This window comes from Sapajus apella, unplaced genomic scaffold, assembly GCF_009761245.1.
Source record: "Sapajus apella isolate SASKATOON/1434 unplaced genomic scaffold, GSC_monkey_1.0 scaffold44, whole genome shotgun sequence".
NCBI classification, from domain to species: Eukaryota; Metazoa; Chordata; class Mammalia; order Primates; family Cebidae; genus Sapajus; species Sapajus apella.
The window spans coordinates 9857357-9874733 of NW_022436984.1; the positions used below are offsets into that span (position 1 = coordinate 9857357).

Genomic DNA, 17377 nt, shown 5'->3' on the forward strand with positions numbered 1-17377 from the left:
AGCATTAATTTTTGTTGACCCTCCAGTCATAAGCCTTAGCATTGTGTAACTCTGAGTAGCAATAGTATTTGAGCTTGAAAAGGCAAAGGCAAGTTTACAGAGAGTGGTAGTTTTTGTAATCGCAACTAAGGTGTATAAAGTTTACTGGGTGCTGATGTGATGTGAGTGTTTCTGAGATGCTGTGGAATGGCAGTGCTGTGGTGGTGTGAGCAGGGCCCTCTGTGCCAGCCCTCCTAGGCCACCTCTGCATAATGGATGATTTCACAAGCGGTGTGCTTGAGATCAGCACCTGTTGTCATCGGGTCCGTTCTGCTTGATTTTACCTTAGGATGGTGCTCCATGAGGAGAGTCTGCTAATTAGAAATGCAGCTCATCTGGCATGAAAGAGTTATGTCTTTAGCAGAAATGGGAGAATTGTGCAGTGATAATTGAAGGCTTAGATTGGTTTTGCTGGAGGGCAGGAATCACATAGGGTGTGGAGGGATCATTAGGTGCTTTGCCTCTGGAGAGAAGTCAGAAATTGTGTTCAAGTAACAAGAAAATTACACTGATATGGCCCATGACGTTTGTACATTCATACATACAACCGAGAAAAAACTTCAAGAAACTGAAAATGTGACTCATCACCACAGTCATCTCAAGTGGAGTACCCAGAGCTCGGTGCTGTGGCTCATAGCCAAAATTAAAAAGGGGTAAACCCTGGGTTTGGGTCTCAGCTCTGCCACTGACCAGAGTTAAACTCTCTTACTCCCAGTTTCTTCTTGGGGGAAAAAAAAAAAAAAAGCTGAAAGAGACATTTTTACATATACCTTTTATACCTAAAATGATGTCATTGTAAGATGGAGTGGTTGAGGCTGGGCGCAGTGGCTCACGCCTGTAATCCCAGCACTTTGGGAGGCCGAGGCGGGCGGATCACGAGGTCAAGAGATCGAGACCATTCTCGCCATGATGAAACCCCGTCTCTACTAAAAATACAAAAATTAGCCGGGTGTGGTGGCATGTGCCTGTAGTCCCAGCTACTCGGGAGGCTGAGGCGGAAGAATCGCTTGAACCCAGGACACGGAGGTTGCAGTGAGCCGAAATGGTGCCACTGCACTCCAGCCTGATGACAGAGCAAGACTCCATCTCAGAAAAAAAAAAAAAAAAAAAAAAAAAAGGATGGAGTGGTTGGTAATATAATACCAAGAGTTCTTAAAGTCCAAAAATCAAGCTTATAAGGGCAGTACAGCAGGACTAAGGTTTTGTAAATGTACTTAGTTTCCAAGTTATAGTAAATGGTAAGGAAGAAGAAATTTGCAGTAGCTTACAAAATAACATTTCTCTTTGTATTTACCAGTGCCACTGATTCATTAGAAAAGAATAGAGTAGAAAACAATAGAAATAACATTTGGGAATTACAGAGAATCCTAGAGAACAGTTAGTCCAGTCCTTGAACTTGAACATTGGGAGGCTGAGCTTCCATGCATTTGATGAGTATCAGGCCTAGTGCTAACCACACCAAGTATTCTTCTGTCACATCTTGACTTAAACAATACCGTTGGGTACCTAACTCATTTCTGTTGTCCGGTTGCCCTTTGCTACCCACACCCAATGCTGGCCACAAAAGAGTGTTTTGCCAATGTCAGTATGTAAACATTTAGGGATATAGACGACATAGTCACATGTCTGTTTACATAGTTAATAATTTAGCTGTATATACACATTTAAACTCCTATAAATAGGTCATCCAGCAATTTAGAATTATTGCTTTTTGCCATTCTTACATTTCAGGGAACTGTCCTGAATGGTGAGTGCCTCCCCATTGCTGTCATTGTCTCCACTCAGGCCCCCTTTCAGGTCACTTAATGCCCTGCTCCTGAACATACCTTCTTCACTGCCACCTGAGTTGTTTGAGGTGCGGCAGATTTTGAATGTAAGGATAATGCTGTCACAGGAAGTTTTGTCCCAGAACCCAGTATCTCTTCACATAAAATTAGGACAGTTGCATTTTTAATTAGTTAGTCGTGTATTTATGATCTTTGCAATGTGTAGATTAACTTTATTGATTCCTAAGTGATTCTAAAGAGGCTGTTTGTGAGATCCAGCATTTCCGATTTTGAGACTATTCCCACAGGAATAATTACTGGATCTGATTGAATTTCTTTACCTTTTATTTTCCAACTTACTATGTCAGATGGCTTCCATGTAATGCAAATGTGGAATTCGTTGAGGTCATTTAGGGTTAATGTGTCTTCTACAAACAGTGCTTTGTTATTCAAAATAAAGTACCAGGCAGTATGTGAGATCTTGTAAAGAAGTCAGGATTAGGGGATTTCCCTTTTCTGAGAAGCAATTTTGAAAGAAAAAGTCTACTTATATTCGGGTATATATTGTATATGAAAGAATTAGTGATGAAATCATACTTGCAAATATTCACGTCATTAATGGTGACAGAGACTTGGAGTGTTATAGGACGTCAGGGCCAAGGAAGTACGATTTGGAATTATATGATAAGGTATCATGGAGGATAGAGTCTGAGCAATTTAGAATTGTGGTGATGATGGATTTCAGGAATGAGGACAATAATGGACAAAAGAATAAAATGTGGAAGTGGGAATCTGCATGACTTACATGGAATATTACTTAGGAAACTGGTCGGAGAGACCAGGGTTTTATGTTGATGGACAATAGGAAATAAAGATTCAAGGCAGGATAGGACTAGACTATGAAATGTCTTAAACATGCTTAAGCCGGGTAATATGAGCAATCAGAAATCATTGTAGGTTTATGAACAGACAGAAAGAAGATGGTGAAGTCAACATTAGGCAGACTTTGGTTGTGGTGGGATGCAAAATGGATTAGCAGGGGGAGATAATGGCAGTGAAGAGGCTCATTGGAGAGCTTTTCAGCTGTTTAGAGGTGTTACCACAAGAAACTGGACTTCAAGTGGCAGCAGGAAAACAGCAAAGAGGAGATGGATATGTTCCATTTTGATGAAAGAACCTACAGTATCCGATAGCAAGAAAGGGAAGGATGAAAATTACCCAAAAATGATTCTAAGATTTCTAACCTGAAATAGTAGAATGATAGTGCAAGTAATAGAAGTAGGAAGACTTTTGAGGAGTCTTGTGTTAAAATGATACTGAAAATAGGAGTAATTGTTTTAGGGTAATGTAGGTCAAGAAGAGCTTAAGAAAATATAGGAGATACTACAGCATGTTTGGATGGTGACCGGAATGATCTAGTTAGAAGGAAAAGCCAATAATATAAGAAAGACGATTGCAGGAGCAAAGTCTTTTGAGGAATAAGAAGAACAAAATTGTTTGTCTCTCAGGGAAGTATAAATCAAGGTCATCATCTCACATTAGATGGAAGAAGCGGGTATGGAAATTTGAAGAGAGAGAGGAAAATGTAAACAGACATCTTGAAAGGAGAGGATGAATAAATTAATAAGGGAAATGTGGTAGGATCACCTACTGGTGCTGACAGCTTACTTGAGGTTAGTGGTTATGCCTCTGAAGAGAGGCCGGCCAGCACAGTTCTGTGATTTTCTCTAGTTTGATGTAGGTGTGCAGTGTAGGTAGAGAGGTACCAGGGTGGGATTTTTCCTGACAAGTCTGGTAGAAAGAGAGAGGGAGTCATGGGGATTGAGGATTATGTAAGAGAGCTTTATAGTGATTGACCATGTTATCTGCATTGGAAAGGAGACAAAATCAGTGGGTAAGTGATGTGGAGAGTAGAGGGGAGGTTCTAGTGGGCTTGAAGAATTATTGGAGGGAGGTAGCTAAGGAAGTAAGTAGCAATGAATACCTGAAGACAGTGTTTTTATTGGTTGTAATGAGGGTTAGAAATTACCATGGATGAGCCGGGCGCGGTGGCTCACGCCTGTAATCCCAGCACTTTGGGAGACCGAGGTGGGTGGATCACGAGGTCAAGAGATCGAGACCATCCTGGTCAACATGGTGAAACCCCGTCTCTACTAAAACTACAAAAAATTAGCTGGGCATGGTGGCGCGTGCCTGTAATCCCAGCTACTCAGGAGGCTGAGGCAGGAGAATTGCCTGAACCCAGGAGGTGGAGGTTGCGGTGAGCCGAGATCGCGCCATTGCACTCCAGCCTGGGTAACAAAAGAAAGAAATTACCATGGATGATGTAGTTGATTGAAGAGGGGGTGGGAGGTCAGATAGCTGAGTCAGGATGAAGTGCCTCTGCCAATGATGAAGATGCCAAGGAATAGTAGCAGGGAAGAGACATGGAGCCAGAAGTTCTGCAGGTAAATGCCACACCTCCACGTGGCTGGTGTTGTCTAATTGCACACGCTTCAAGTGGACAAGGTTTTATTTTTTTAAAGGGGAAAAGGAAGAATGATCTGAAGGTGGAATTGAGAGCAAACAGAATACCGATGCCCCTGCCAGGATTTATGAAATGTGGGAGATAAAGCCATTCCCATTTGAGAAGACTTCAAGGGAAAAAGAGTAGCCAGATACTACCTAGGTTTCAGTTTAAGCAAGAAGGTGAGGGGAACATCCAGAGGGAAGAATGAGGGCAGAAAGGATTTTGTTCATAAGCTCTAGAAGGCACAGAGTGGGATTTAGGAGGGAGATTTTTACAGGGTATGGGTGATTTTGCAAAGCCAAGAGGGGTTAAGAGTGCAGTGATGATGCTTGCTCCCAAGTCTCTTAGAGGAAGGTGAATAGTCCAGTTAAAACCTCCTTTAAGGACTCTACTTTGAGTAGTTTACAGTATTAAGGTGTGCAGTGTTAGGGATAGGGCAAGAAGAATAGTATTCATGGCAGAGCATAATGAGAAAACATGGGTCCCCATTTCTATGTTTTTGGTGGTGATGCTGAAAATGAATGTGAAATATTGCTATAACATTTAAAAAAATGTGTGGAAGTCATTGCAGGGCATTTCAATATTAGAGACTTACAGAGAATACTGGAAATTTCTGGGCATTGAAAAAGTTCCTGTGTATTACTTATGTTTGTTTAAAAGGAGTTGGTCCTGAATTTTACTCACTGTTTTCTTTACTAAAATACATGAACATATCTCACCATAAAATCAGTTTGTCAAAATATAAAGGAAATAGGTAACAGTCAGCCATGGCTTTGTGCAGAATAGTTTGTCCAAGTGATCTGTATTTTCTAAGGAAGAAGTCTGATAAAGGGAGTGACCTGCAAGTCATCCCACCTTGATCTTAATAAAGTTTTTACTTCTATGCCTTACTACCTATGCAGCAGTGATTTGGTATATGTTGGACTGAGCACCACAAAAGTGAAATTAGTGCACCATGGACACATCGGTTTGACACAGTAGTAAAAACAGTGCCAGCTTCTACAGCTGCTGCAGGGGTGTTCTAGGGGCCTCTCTGGGCTTAGTGATCATAGGTAAAAGTCAATATCAAAGGTTTCCATGATGCAGTGAATAAGTTGGACTTTTAATTTTGCGTAGAATTTCAAGTTGGGTACATGGCTTTTAAAAAAATTATTGTAATTCAGAGTGGTCATAATTCAAGAATTAATCAGCAGTATGAAACCATGCCACATTTGGTGAAGAATTATAATACACACTGGAAATCATTCAGTTGTTCATTTCATCCAGCAAATATTTATGAAATGCCAGGTATGTACGTGGCACTGTTGTAGTTGCTGAGGATTCAGCTCTCGTGGAGCTTAATTCCAAAGTGGGACTTTGACTTTAGTCCTGCCACCAGAACTTGTAGCATGGAGACACTTTCAGCTGTAGCAATAAACCTGCTGCCATCCCCTAAGTACAGGGAAGACAGAGGCCTCCAGCTCTGCCCCCACTCACATTTTTATACATGGGGAGCCTGGGTGCCACACACCAAGGGTGTCTCCTAAGTTTCTCAAATTTGAGGGAGCTTGATGGCCACACAGACAATAAATACATAAATAAGAAAATAGCTTATAGTATAATACAAGCTTTCGAAAACAATAACCAGGATGCTGTGATAGAGAATTACTTAGGTAATTGCTTTATCCAGGGATGTCAGAGACATATTCTATGAAGGAAGGGCATTTCAAATTGAAATCTCAGTGCACAAAAGAGTCAGCCTTATGATGACCTGAGGAGAGAGAATTCCATAGGGAAGGAATTCAGAGCAACTGCAGAAGCTCTAAGGAGAGAATAAGCTTGATGTTGAAGGACTGGCAAGAAGAAGCAAAAAGAAACAGCACAACCAGAATGGGGTAAAGGAAGGGTAAGGCCAAACCACCTGAGCCCTTGTAGATGATGAGGTGTTTGGATTTTCCGATGAGTACATAGGAAAGCTGATAAAGGATTGTGAGCAAAGGTTTGACATGATCTGTCTTTTAAAACATGATTATGGTGGAAAAAGAGACTGGTTGGGGTGGGGAGATGCAAGAGTGGGAACAGAGCTGGCTCATAAGGGTTCTTTCAGTAGTTCATGTAAGAGATCATGGGGACTCGTACCTGAGAGCTGGAGATGAAGAGAATTGGGTGGATTTGAGATATCATTGGAAATAGAAGTAGCAGGAGTTGTTGATAGGGATGTTGAGGGAAAGAGAAATCAAGAAGTACTCCTAGATGTGGAGTTTAAGCAAATTGTAGTGCCCTTTACTAGGGGGAGGGGCAAATTTAGGAAGGACTCAAGAATTTTGTTTGGGACAGATTAAATTTGACATCCACATAGAGCTATTTGTCACAAGCAATTTTTAAATATAATTCAGTAGCTGATTAAGTAGAATTCATACATACATGCTTTATGGTGTATAATTACAAAGAGATATCCCTGAGAAAAGTCAGATCTCTCTCCTGAGTTTGTATAGAAAATAAAAATAACCCACTTTGCAGTGATTCATCACTAGGCAGAAACTGGTTTAACGGGTGTCTGTGGGATCCATAAAATGTGTTTTCATCATTGCTTCGTCACACATCACACGGGTTAGGGTGATGTAGAGTATGTGGAACCCAGTCCTGCTTGCACAATGAACATTTTGTAAAAGCAGGAAGACACCTAATGCTTTAGCTAATCCTCCTTTGTTTTAGCTGAAAGCATTTTGAGAACATTGAATGATTTATCATTTTTGGCTATTTTGAATTATTTTCTCATAGAGAAAAAACAGACAAAAATTGGCGTGTGATACTATACATTATTGTCTTATATTGAGTGGACAAATAAGAGCTGTGCTGCATTCATAAGATGGATAAATCAAGGAAGGTTTTGTGGGGGAACTAGGAATTGAGTCCAACTCTAAGAAATTTGTTGATTGGCTCAACAGAAGGGAAGGAGAGTTTAAGAGCAGCCTTGGCTAGAAAGGAGAGGATGGACAGGGGGTTATGGATAGGAGGAAATTAAAATGGCCAAGTCCTTCAGTGACTGATTGACATGGGGATGAAGAAAAGGAAGACTTCCAGATTGGGGCGTCGGGGGGACGATTGTCAAGATAAATGCTGAAGAGGAGGTGGTCAGGATAGATTTCAGGAGGACGATGGTCAGGATATATAGTGGTGTCATGTATTAGAATGTTGAGATACAAGGAGAGCAGCTTTGTGGGAGGTGGGATGAGGTAGATACTCCATTTGTTTGGTTATTTTGAGGTATCTATGGAGAATCAAGGGGAGGATGAGACTTACAGGTCTGGAACTCAGAGATCTGAGCTGGAGATAAGGATTTATGAGTCACCTTCCGAGGCAGATTTTGTTGTCTAATGACTTTTGAGTACGTAAATGATGTGAGGAGTATGAGCATTTGTAGGAAGATTAATGTGACAGTAATGTGCATAATGGAGGAAAAAGGAGACAGGCAGTGTTAGCACACCAAGAGTGAGATAAAAGGGCCCATACAGTGAGGCTGGTGCAGGAAGCCACTCTTCTGTTAGCATGGTAGAAGAAAATTCAAGGACTGCTGTTGTTAGCCAAGTGAAAGTCTAAAACACAGTTGCCAGCACCCATGATATTGAGATGTATAGAATGGAATATATTATTTTAATTAATTGTTAGTTGATTGACTAATTTGTACTCCTTTGTTCAAAAAAAGCCTTCAAAAGTATTTGAGTATAGTAGAGCTGGTCACACCTACATGTGGGATTAGAGCTAGTTCAGAGTAGAAGCACTAAAATGATTAAGTAATTGGATAGGGAGGTCAAGAAATAGGATTATAGTAATAGACTGTTTCAGTCCACAAGGTACTCAGCGTTTTCTACAAATACCTTCTGAGGCTGCCACTTTCATTTTAGAGCTGCTTTAATTGTTGATTCAATCATGCATTTATTCATATATTCATTCAAAAAGAATGTATTGAGCACATGCCATGTGCCGCTACACCTCAGATTCACCAGTGCGACTTTAGTTTGCTTTTACCTGAAGGACTGTTTTTTGAATGACCTAAATTGCAACACATTTTCAATACGCTATGGGAACTTGCCTTGTTGTATTGTTTTTATGTTTTGATTTTATATTGTATAGCTGTGTTCTCTGAAATGAAACTAATTTTTGCACAAAGTCTTCTGTTTTATAGCCTTTTTTCTTTCTGTTTTTAAAAACCTAGATAACAATTGCCTCAGATCATTAACTTAATTATCCTGTACTCTAAATTTGCTATTTCGTTGCTACCTAAAGAAATGTTAATATTATGAGTTTCTTATTCTGTTTTTAGTTTTTTACATTTCACTTATTTCACGTATTTTTTTTTTTTAACGCAAGTAAAGCGTAAGTGCTAAATTTTATTCTCGACTGTTACCTTGTCCTTGGTCTAGGCTGTAGTATAACCTGTGCTGTGTGTGGCCTAATCAAATGTTGTAAATCTGATGTCATCTCTAATGTTTTTCAGTAAACAAATCTTTAGCATTTAGAAAGAAATATTATACTGTATTTTTATTTAGGTAACTTTTTTTCTCAAAAGTATTTTGGGATTTTTTATGTGTGTGGGGGGAAGTGCTCACAGAAAACACCCAAGTAAATGTGTTCCAGTGGAGCTGGGAGTATTAGCATTCATGCCTCCTTTGAGACAGTGCAACAGAATTTCCTCTTAATGTTCCTGCCACTAGAACCGCTGCATGGAGACACTTTTCAGCTGTAGCAAGAAACCTGCTGCCATTGCATAAGTACAGGAAAGACAGAGGCCCCTAGCTCTGCCCCGGCCCACATTCCCATGCAACCCACATTCCCACGTAACCCACATTCCCATGTGGAGCTGAAGGTCCGTGGGGAGCCTGGGTATCATGCACTGAGGGTGTCTCCTAGGTTTTGCAAACTTGAGAGCTTGATGGTCACACAGAGAGCTTGCTTAACTAGGACTAGATGAGGGCTGGGGAAGTCTGCATTTCCAGCAAGCCCCAGGAGAAGCTGCTACTGCTCATTTTCACCACAGTTGGAGTAGAAAATTTATAGAAAGTTTGTGTGAATCCACTTCCCTGCATAGAGAAATTGATTTTTTTGCATTGGTATGAGAGAGCATCATATCTTCAAGTAGTCACTGGACCTAATTTTGATTTCCACTACTTTTTAAATGTTTTTTTAAAAAGCATATGTTATACATTGCTTAGCTTCAAATGTGAATACATGGTAATGATTTCGTTATGCAATTTAAAATTTTTTCTCAAGTAAATGCTAAATTAAAAACAAAACATTTCATATTATACAGGACAACATGGTAAGGGACAAAACAAATCCTGAGACTTGGATGCTGGGAAAATCATTTGCTTTTAATACAGTTGATCCTTTACATAAGTTTACCCATTTGGTCTTTGCTAAACTTTACAAATATATCTAAAACCTTATGTCTGTGGATTTTTTGGCAATTATATTGATCTCCTGTATGGCATTAAATGCCATTATTTCAAAATATTTCCTAATATGGTATTGACTGTTGTGGAAATAATCCAGCATAATCATTAATTTACAGGATCGGATATACTGAAAATTAAATTATATGTGTTCTCCAACAGTATAATTGCTGTGTACGCTAAGACTCTGATATAGCAGAGTTAAACTAATAAGACCGTCTTTACAAATTATCACCACTGTATTTATTCCGTTGTAAGGAGGATGGAAATGGGGGGGTTGTGTATATTTTATAAGGTTTATGAAGTTTAGGGAAAAGTGTTTTGGGGAAGCTCTTGGCCTTTCCAAACTGCTCTCAATATACCAATTGATAGTACAGTATATATACTTAACTACCCACCCCTCCAAAAAAAAAGAACAAAAGAAGATAACCTCTCAAACTCTGATTCTTATTTATCCCGAAACCGAGCATTCTGTATTGCAGGGACTGTGCCTTCTTTGCTTCAGGACTTCCATGTGTATAGATTCCTAATTTTGAAGTTACTCAGCTGCTTCATTAAAATTACCCATCATAGATTCTAGTTTTCTTAGGCTAGTTACATCTGAAAGTGGTATTATGCTTGTGAGTGTGTTGCTGTGGCTCATATAAATTGTTTAAAAAGTTTACTTTAGGGGAATCCGGCTAACACTGCTTATCAAGTTTAGAAACACCAAGCCCTGGCCCCCACAAAGGTTTTTCCTGACATGAGCAAAGGCTCTGGAATTCCCTTCCCTTGTCCAAGGGAAAACACATTTAACCTCAGCTTCCGGTTGGGTCAGGGACCTCATTATCATGAAGGTCCCAGCTGATTTTTCCTTTAGCTTCCCAAGTGCCATCACAGGTATTTGTTTATAAGACAGTAAGACTGTTACGCAACTTTAAATCCTATCCCACTCCGTTTGTAAAGACAATCACAGATTGACAATATTCTTTGTCTTTTCTTTTTTGGAGCATATATACATAAGCACACACACATACACATATTTGTGTGTATGTATATCTATAAACATAGATATATACATAAAGTGACTTTAAAATGTAGATACATGTGTTTCATTTTAAATTCTAGCAACGTCATTGGGAAAGAAAGGATAGAACAAGTTAATATTTTTGTAAGTAGTATTTTTGTAAGTAGTATACTTTTATTTAGGTTGACAGTTAAATCAGTATTTTAAAATGTTATAGGCACAAATTTTGGGGAGAATTGCCCTTAAAAACATGTTTTAAATCATTGTTGTTTTGATGTCTTGATAATGGTACCAGGAAAATAAAAAGGGTCACCAAAAGGCAGAAACCAGTTTCAAATTATCTGAGAAATAAAAACAGGAAACTCAAGGAACTTGGCCTGAGACCAGTTGGAGAGGAGCAGTTGGTTGAATAATTATACCTGCATTTTAACTGTTGGAAGTCATACAGTGACCTTCTGGTTGTTGTGATTTCTTGTGCCCATCAAAAAAAAAAAAAGTCATGATTAAATATTTTGTATCCAGTTACCAACAGGAGTGTGAGTGTAAAGGAGCCTTTCTGTTCCTATGAATTCAGTTACAAAAAGGATTGGTATAAAAAACAAATTTTCTAGTTGACATTTAGAGTGGTATTTTCTATACAGTCATCTGTAAACAACATAATGCTCTATACCATTCATTCAGGGATTTTTTTTTTTTTTTACCTTTTTCTTTGCTTTAACTCTTAACTCTGAGCTTTCAAGCCATCTCTTCTGTTGAAAGATGTGCCTAGTTCAGGCACCTTTCTGTCCTCTTCCGGTATCTAATCCCAGGTTAGTTAAAGGAGCACCAAAAGTTGTAGGTGAGCAGGTTTTGCTACATCTGGGCCTTATTTCAGGATTAAATAGAATGTACTTACTATGTGTTTTTAAAGGAGGCTTACTGTTAGTATTTCAAGGACAAAAACAACCTGACACTTTGAGCCAGATAAATGATGTTCTTGAGGGCCATGCCTAAAACTCCACCTACCCGAGATGCTTAAAAAATGTTGGTCTAATGACTGACATTAGCAGGTTGACATGTTCACTGCTGGGTAGCCCTGAGCACTCGCACGCATACTTGTGGTTTCTGACTTGGCTATAGGTGACCTCTCAGTTTTTCCCAGGTCTCGGCACGTGCTCTGTCACACGGAGCTGCTGAGTTGCTACTTTGCCCAGCTGTGTCCGGCTAAGCCCTGGCCCCTACAAAGGTTTTTTCCTGACATGAGAAAGGATCTGGAATCTCAGCCCAGGAGCCCTTCTGAGCTGCTGGCAGAGGCTGCTGTGAGTGGAGACCCCTCCCCATGGCAGGGCTCTGTTCCCTCTTAAGGGGAGCTGAAGCTGTCCCTTCTGTGTCCTCAGGGGTTCTCCGCCTCCTGCAGAGCAGAGCTGCAGCCCCAGGCTTCTCTCCATCAGCCAGAGGGTTTGCATAAGCAGGAGCTGTCAGGCAATTAAAACCTTGTTAGTTAGTGTAATTAGTATTCCAAGACCACGATCTGGGATTGTGGACAACTCAACCAAGCTGGACAGTTTATATCCTGCTTATGAAAAAAAAAAAAAAAAAAAAAAGTCTGTGCCAGGGAAGTTCAAGAAAGAGTTTGGAGGCATAACCACTTTAGCATAAATTCACAGGCAGTCAAAAAGTGATCATTTCAAATGTTCTTATAATTTTATCACTATAGGTAAGGAATCTCTGTTAGACACTGTGTTTTTTTCTACTCTCCTGTCTTGCCAGTATTATATATTTACATATCTTAATTAAGAGATCCTTAGAGAAAAAAAGCTCTTTTATATAAAAAGGGTTTTAATTTAAAAAGAAACAGAAAAAAAAGTCTTTGCTAATGGGAGGAAGCAGAGCTGAATGCATACAATCATATGTAAAAATATACCTCTAAGCAAAAAGGAAAAAAAAAAAATCTCTACTTTCCTCCAGTTCTCGTTGAAGGTTAATAGAGCTAAACTTATATGAAAATTTGTGGCCTCTCTAGTCTATTATTTTTTCCACCTCAAAAGCCCAGTGTCATCTTTCTTTCTTTTCCACCAGTAACTATCATCTACAAAAAATTTTTAAATTGTTTACCCTTTTTGATTGGTTGTACCCGAGAGCGTTACCTCCACCAGCACCCCCACTTTTTAATCCTTACTAATTGTGAAATTCCTATTGAATTCAATCCAGATGGAAGAAGCAAGTATTTCTACAGTCAATGATACCCCTTCTGACTGAGCCCTGCCCATTTAGGGAGGATAGTCCTGGGACTGGACCACTGCACAGGTGCATTTGTGATGAATATGGAAAGGACCTCGCCCTTAGAAGTCTAGTGGGAGAGACTTGATACACAAGCAGTTATAATGAGGGCAAAGCAGCCATACCCAGTTTGAATAGTGTTATGCCCGGTAGACATTTTGGAAAATATCGATAAACAAGAATCGAAGCTAACCTTAATCAGTTTAAAAGCTACTTTATAATTTATAGACACATAAGTTTACTTCTAGAATTGGCACTTCTCTGTTCTTTGTGAAATGTATAACTTTCTCAAGAAAGGTATTTAAGAGCGCTAAAATATTTGAGTTTTTTGTAAAGAAATGTTCCACTAATAAAATTTGACTCATTCCCTAGTTGGTGTTGACCTTCACTAAGCATACTGTTCTGGGGCACTTGAACTTGTCTTGAAACCTATGAGACCGTTTTTTTTAATGGTGTATACACTCTTGAGGTAAGAATAATGGATTCCTGTTGGTTGGTGACACATGCAAAGGTAGGGATATACTCTTATAAGTGTGCCTTCCTGCTTTTGATTAGCGGTTTCTCTTGCTAAGTGTTTTCTGCGTCAGGAGGAGGTGACGGTAGTGGTGCCTGTAAAGCTGGAAGAGGAAAGGAATTAACACGACATGAATTAATGACTGTGTGAGTTTTTAAGGAACTAGATAGAATGTTCCTCTAAATTGAGGATGTGTTTTTTTGTTTCTGGTTGACAACTTCCTAGTTTTCCTACACTTCATTATTCTTTTCTCTGTCACTGGGATTTTTTTTTTCTTTTTAATTTCCCGAAAAGCAAATGAAGTGCTTTTTCCTTATCAGTAGCCTTTCTTTTCCTGTTCCAATAACAAAAGAACAATACAGGAATTTAATAATGTTTAAAAAAATTGCTGTGTCTTTTTCTTAATGTATCCATTTATTTGTCTGCAGATAAAATCCAAGTTTTACAGACATAGAAGAAAGCTGTTTATAAGTAAAATGAGCTACTATTGTATCTTGTCCTTGTCAGGGTTTTCTTTTTTTTCCTTTCACCCAGTTTAGGAAGTGAAATTTTTTTTCTCTTTAAAATGTGTTCCCATGTTCTGTTTGTTATTAAGAGGAAAAGTCCTAAAAATTAGAAAGATATGTAAAAACACTGGTTGTCCTCTAATGGAAGGACACTTTAAAGTTTCCTAGAACACATTCTGATCTTGTTTATATATCTATATTCTATTAAAGATTGTTATTTACTGTTCCTGCTGCTTTGCCAAAAAAAAAAAAAAAAAAAAGTCCAGTCTGCCTCACAGACCTTTTATAAATATCAGAGGTGTGTTTTTGCAGCAGTGTACATGAAAAGACACTTGTTTCAGTGTTTTGATGCAGTTTGAGTTCATGGCAGAGGTGTGTTAAAGTGGCTTCTGCAAGTGTCCTTGAAACCACATTGAGGAGGGAACTTGGGGCTTGTCCCCTGGTGGTCCTGCTGTGACCTCACAGGACCTTTTTTGCTGACCTTTTTAAGGCATGAAACAAATTCTCATATTCTCAGTCGTGTCTGATGCAGATCTGGGTACTAGTCAGGGTTTTAAACTGCCTAAATAAATATCTTGCATATAACATTTAAGTGACATTTCTCTCTGTGGTAGTAAAAAGAAAATATAATACTATTTCATTTATGTGATCTTGGTGCCCTTTGGCCTTTTGATTGCTATTTGCAATAGGACCTTCAGAATGCTTTCTGATTGAGATCTAACTTATTTCTGTTTCATCAGGAATTTTCAAATACGGTTCTGTGGTGTTAACGCTTCATTGTGACATGGAACTCCCAAAAATGTTATATATGTGTGTTCTTTCATGCCTGTCAGCCTGGCTTCATGTCTGCCTAATTACAGGCCTTATCATAATGTTGCCCTTGGGGGTCCTTTTGATATATCAAGAACTAAACAAACCTCTTTAGTCAGGAGAGTGCATTCTATATGGACTTATAATAAATAGTCTGTGTTCATATGCATAGGAAATAATGCATTTTCTGAAAAAAAAATTATGTCACATGTATTTTTTGTACTTTCTGAAGAACATTGTATACAGATATGTCCCATGTGCATATATGAATTTATATATCTAGATGTATATAAGCACATATACATTCATGATCATATTATAGGTAATACATGGAAATAAGTGCAACCATGTGATTATTTTTATCTTGTGTATGCGTGTGTGTATGTGTGTATGTGTGTGTATACAATTACTTGTGTGCTATTAAATATGACATTGCTGATAATAGTGTTACATTCTCTGGTTAAGAGTTTCCTGAAAATTTTGGTCTGTCTTACTGGTGCAAATTAGTTATAGACTCTTAACCCGTGAGCATCCATTCCAGCGGTTCATTTTTAAGAATTGATGTAATATTATGCACTTTGTAAAAGACTTATAGAGGATAAGCTATGACTCTTCAAATAAATATTATTCAGGTTCCTTCCACTTTCATTTCCCTTATCACTGTAACAACCACACCCAGCTTTGCAATTATGTTGTCTATCTGCTTCCCACACAGGAGTGAAGCTGACCCTATTGAGTTCAAAGGAAAAATGAGAGATAAAGTCGAAAACTGTCTTCCTTTTGTTGACATTTCTAGAGCAACAAGTCATAAAGTTTGTCTCCCTTTAGGTACACCAGAGCTGCTACGGGTCATGATTAGATGATATGTCCACTAGCAACTGTGATGACGCCCAACAGAATTATTTAAAACATTCTCAGTAAATAACTGAGAGCTCTCCAGTAAACAAAAGGGGAATAGCTGTTAACTTACAGTTTCAGTTTTCTACCACTAGCGGGGAATACTGAGGACAAAGGTGTAAAGATCAACACAGAATGGAAGTCACCAGATTTCTGCATTTAAGCCATTCCAGCCCAGGACAGCCCAAGTGAAATTGTATTTTGGAGAAGCCTCCATATTTGGCCATCAAGAGCTCAGCAGTGGAAGTTTTTGGCTGTATTTTACTGCTCTCTTTATTGAAATATTTGCCACATCTTATAGTTCTGTCACTGTTCAATTCAGAGAGATTTTTAACTAAATCACATACTATGATGCTTCATGCATTTGAATTGTGTATCCCTCAATTATATTAACCTTCCTATCAAGACTTTTGCCATATGACTTATATCAAAGTTTTTAAGACATATTTAAAACAAATGAATTTTAAATAGTGGCCCACTTGCTATGTGTTAAATTTGATATATAAAATTTTATACATCTTAAATTTATATATCTTTGATATCCTAAATTTGATATACAAATGGTGGCCCATTTTATATGTGTTTGCTTAATGTAATGTAACATGATTGATTTTGTTATATTTCCCATGAGCTGAGGTACTGTTGTTTTGTATTACCAGAAAAGGCATTTGAGATCTTTTAAATCTTATGTGAAGTACCTCCTAAGAAGAGAAGTAAAATGATGATATCTAACATTATTTACTATTATCTGCAGCATCAAAAATAAATGAATATCCCCAGGAAAAAGGTTATAAAATGACAACACCTAGACACATTAAGGGATTAGGAGGTAGTAAATGTGAAGTGGGCTTACGAATGATTTTATTCACTTACATGCATTTTGGAGGGACTCAGGCTGTCAGGAAAATGAACCAATCTGTATTAATAGAAAGTGCTAGAAACATGAATAAATCATGTTTGAAAGTGATACCAGGATTTTCTTTGAATACTGCTGAATAAATTCTGCTTATTAATGTCAGTGAAATGTATGTCACCTGCATGCGTAAAGTGAGAGGGCCACAAAAAATATCCACTTACCGCTTTGAAATATTTAAGCCCTTGAATGTTCCTTTGACCTTCAGTTAAAGGACATAGTCACATAGCAGAGGAAATGCCTCAAATTCTAGCATCTGGGTTTGTTTCTTTATACTTTTTTGGCACAGTTACAACAGTAGAGTTTTTCTGTCCTTTAATTTTTTTCACAGTACAGTCAACACAGGCTTTTCACACAAGCAGGAAAGGACGGTTGTGAGGCCAAAAGCAATATGTTTCTTCTCTGTGCTCCACAGCAGAGCCTGATTGAATGGCTTGTTGTTTCAGAGAGAGCCAGAACCAACAAGCAGACAAACAGAATCCCACACAAATACAAATTGCGTATAAAATTAGATGCCTACACACGTGCATGTCGATGGATGTGTACTAAAAATGCAGTCAGTGGTCTCTTATTTTGAGCTCGTTGGCTTAGTCACCATGTTCCAGTTCTTTGATCTGTGCATAGTTTTTGGATTTTCATCTGAATTTTCAGCTGCCTGAAGATATTTCTTCTACAGCTGAGAAGAGAACCTAGTTTGTATGCATTTGGATGAGGGTGCTGTATTTC

The 17377-nt window shown here is 38.5% G+C and overlaps 1 protein-coding gene and 1 long non-coding RNA gene across 6 annotated transcripts in view; both read left to right on the plus strand.

Annotated features, from left to right (window-relative positions):
• Positions 1-17377, plus strand: part of CRIM1 (cysteine rich transmembrane BMP regulator 1) — a 192677-nt gene that overhangs the window by 43091 nt on the left and 132209 nt on the right. The window lies entirely within an intron of this gene.
• LOC116524159 lies at positions 4-3779 on the plus strand. The gene is made up of 2 exons (XR_004257203.1): positions 4-844; positions 1165-3779. It is a non-coding gene; the product is annotated as an uncharacterized LOC116524159 (long non-coding RNA).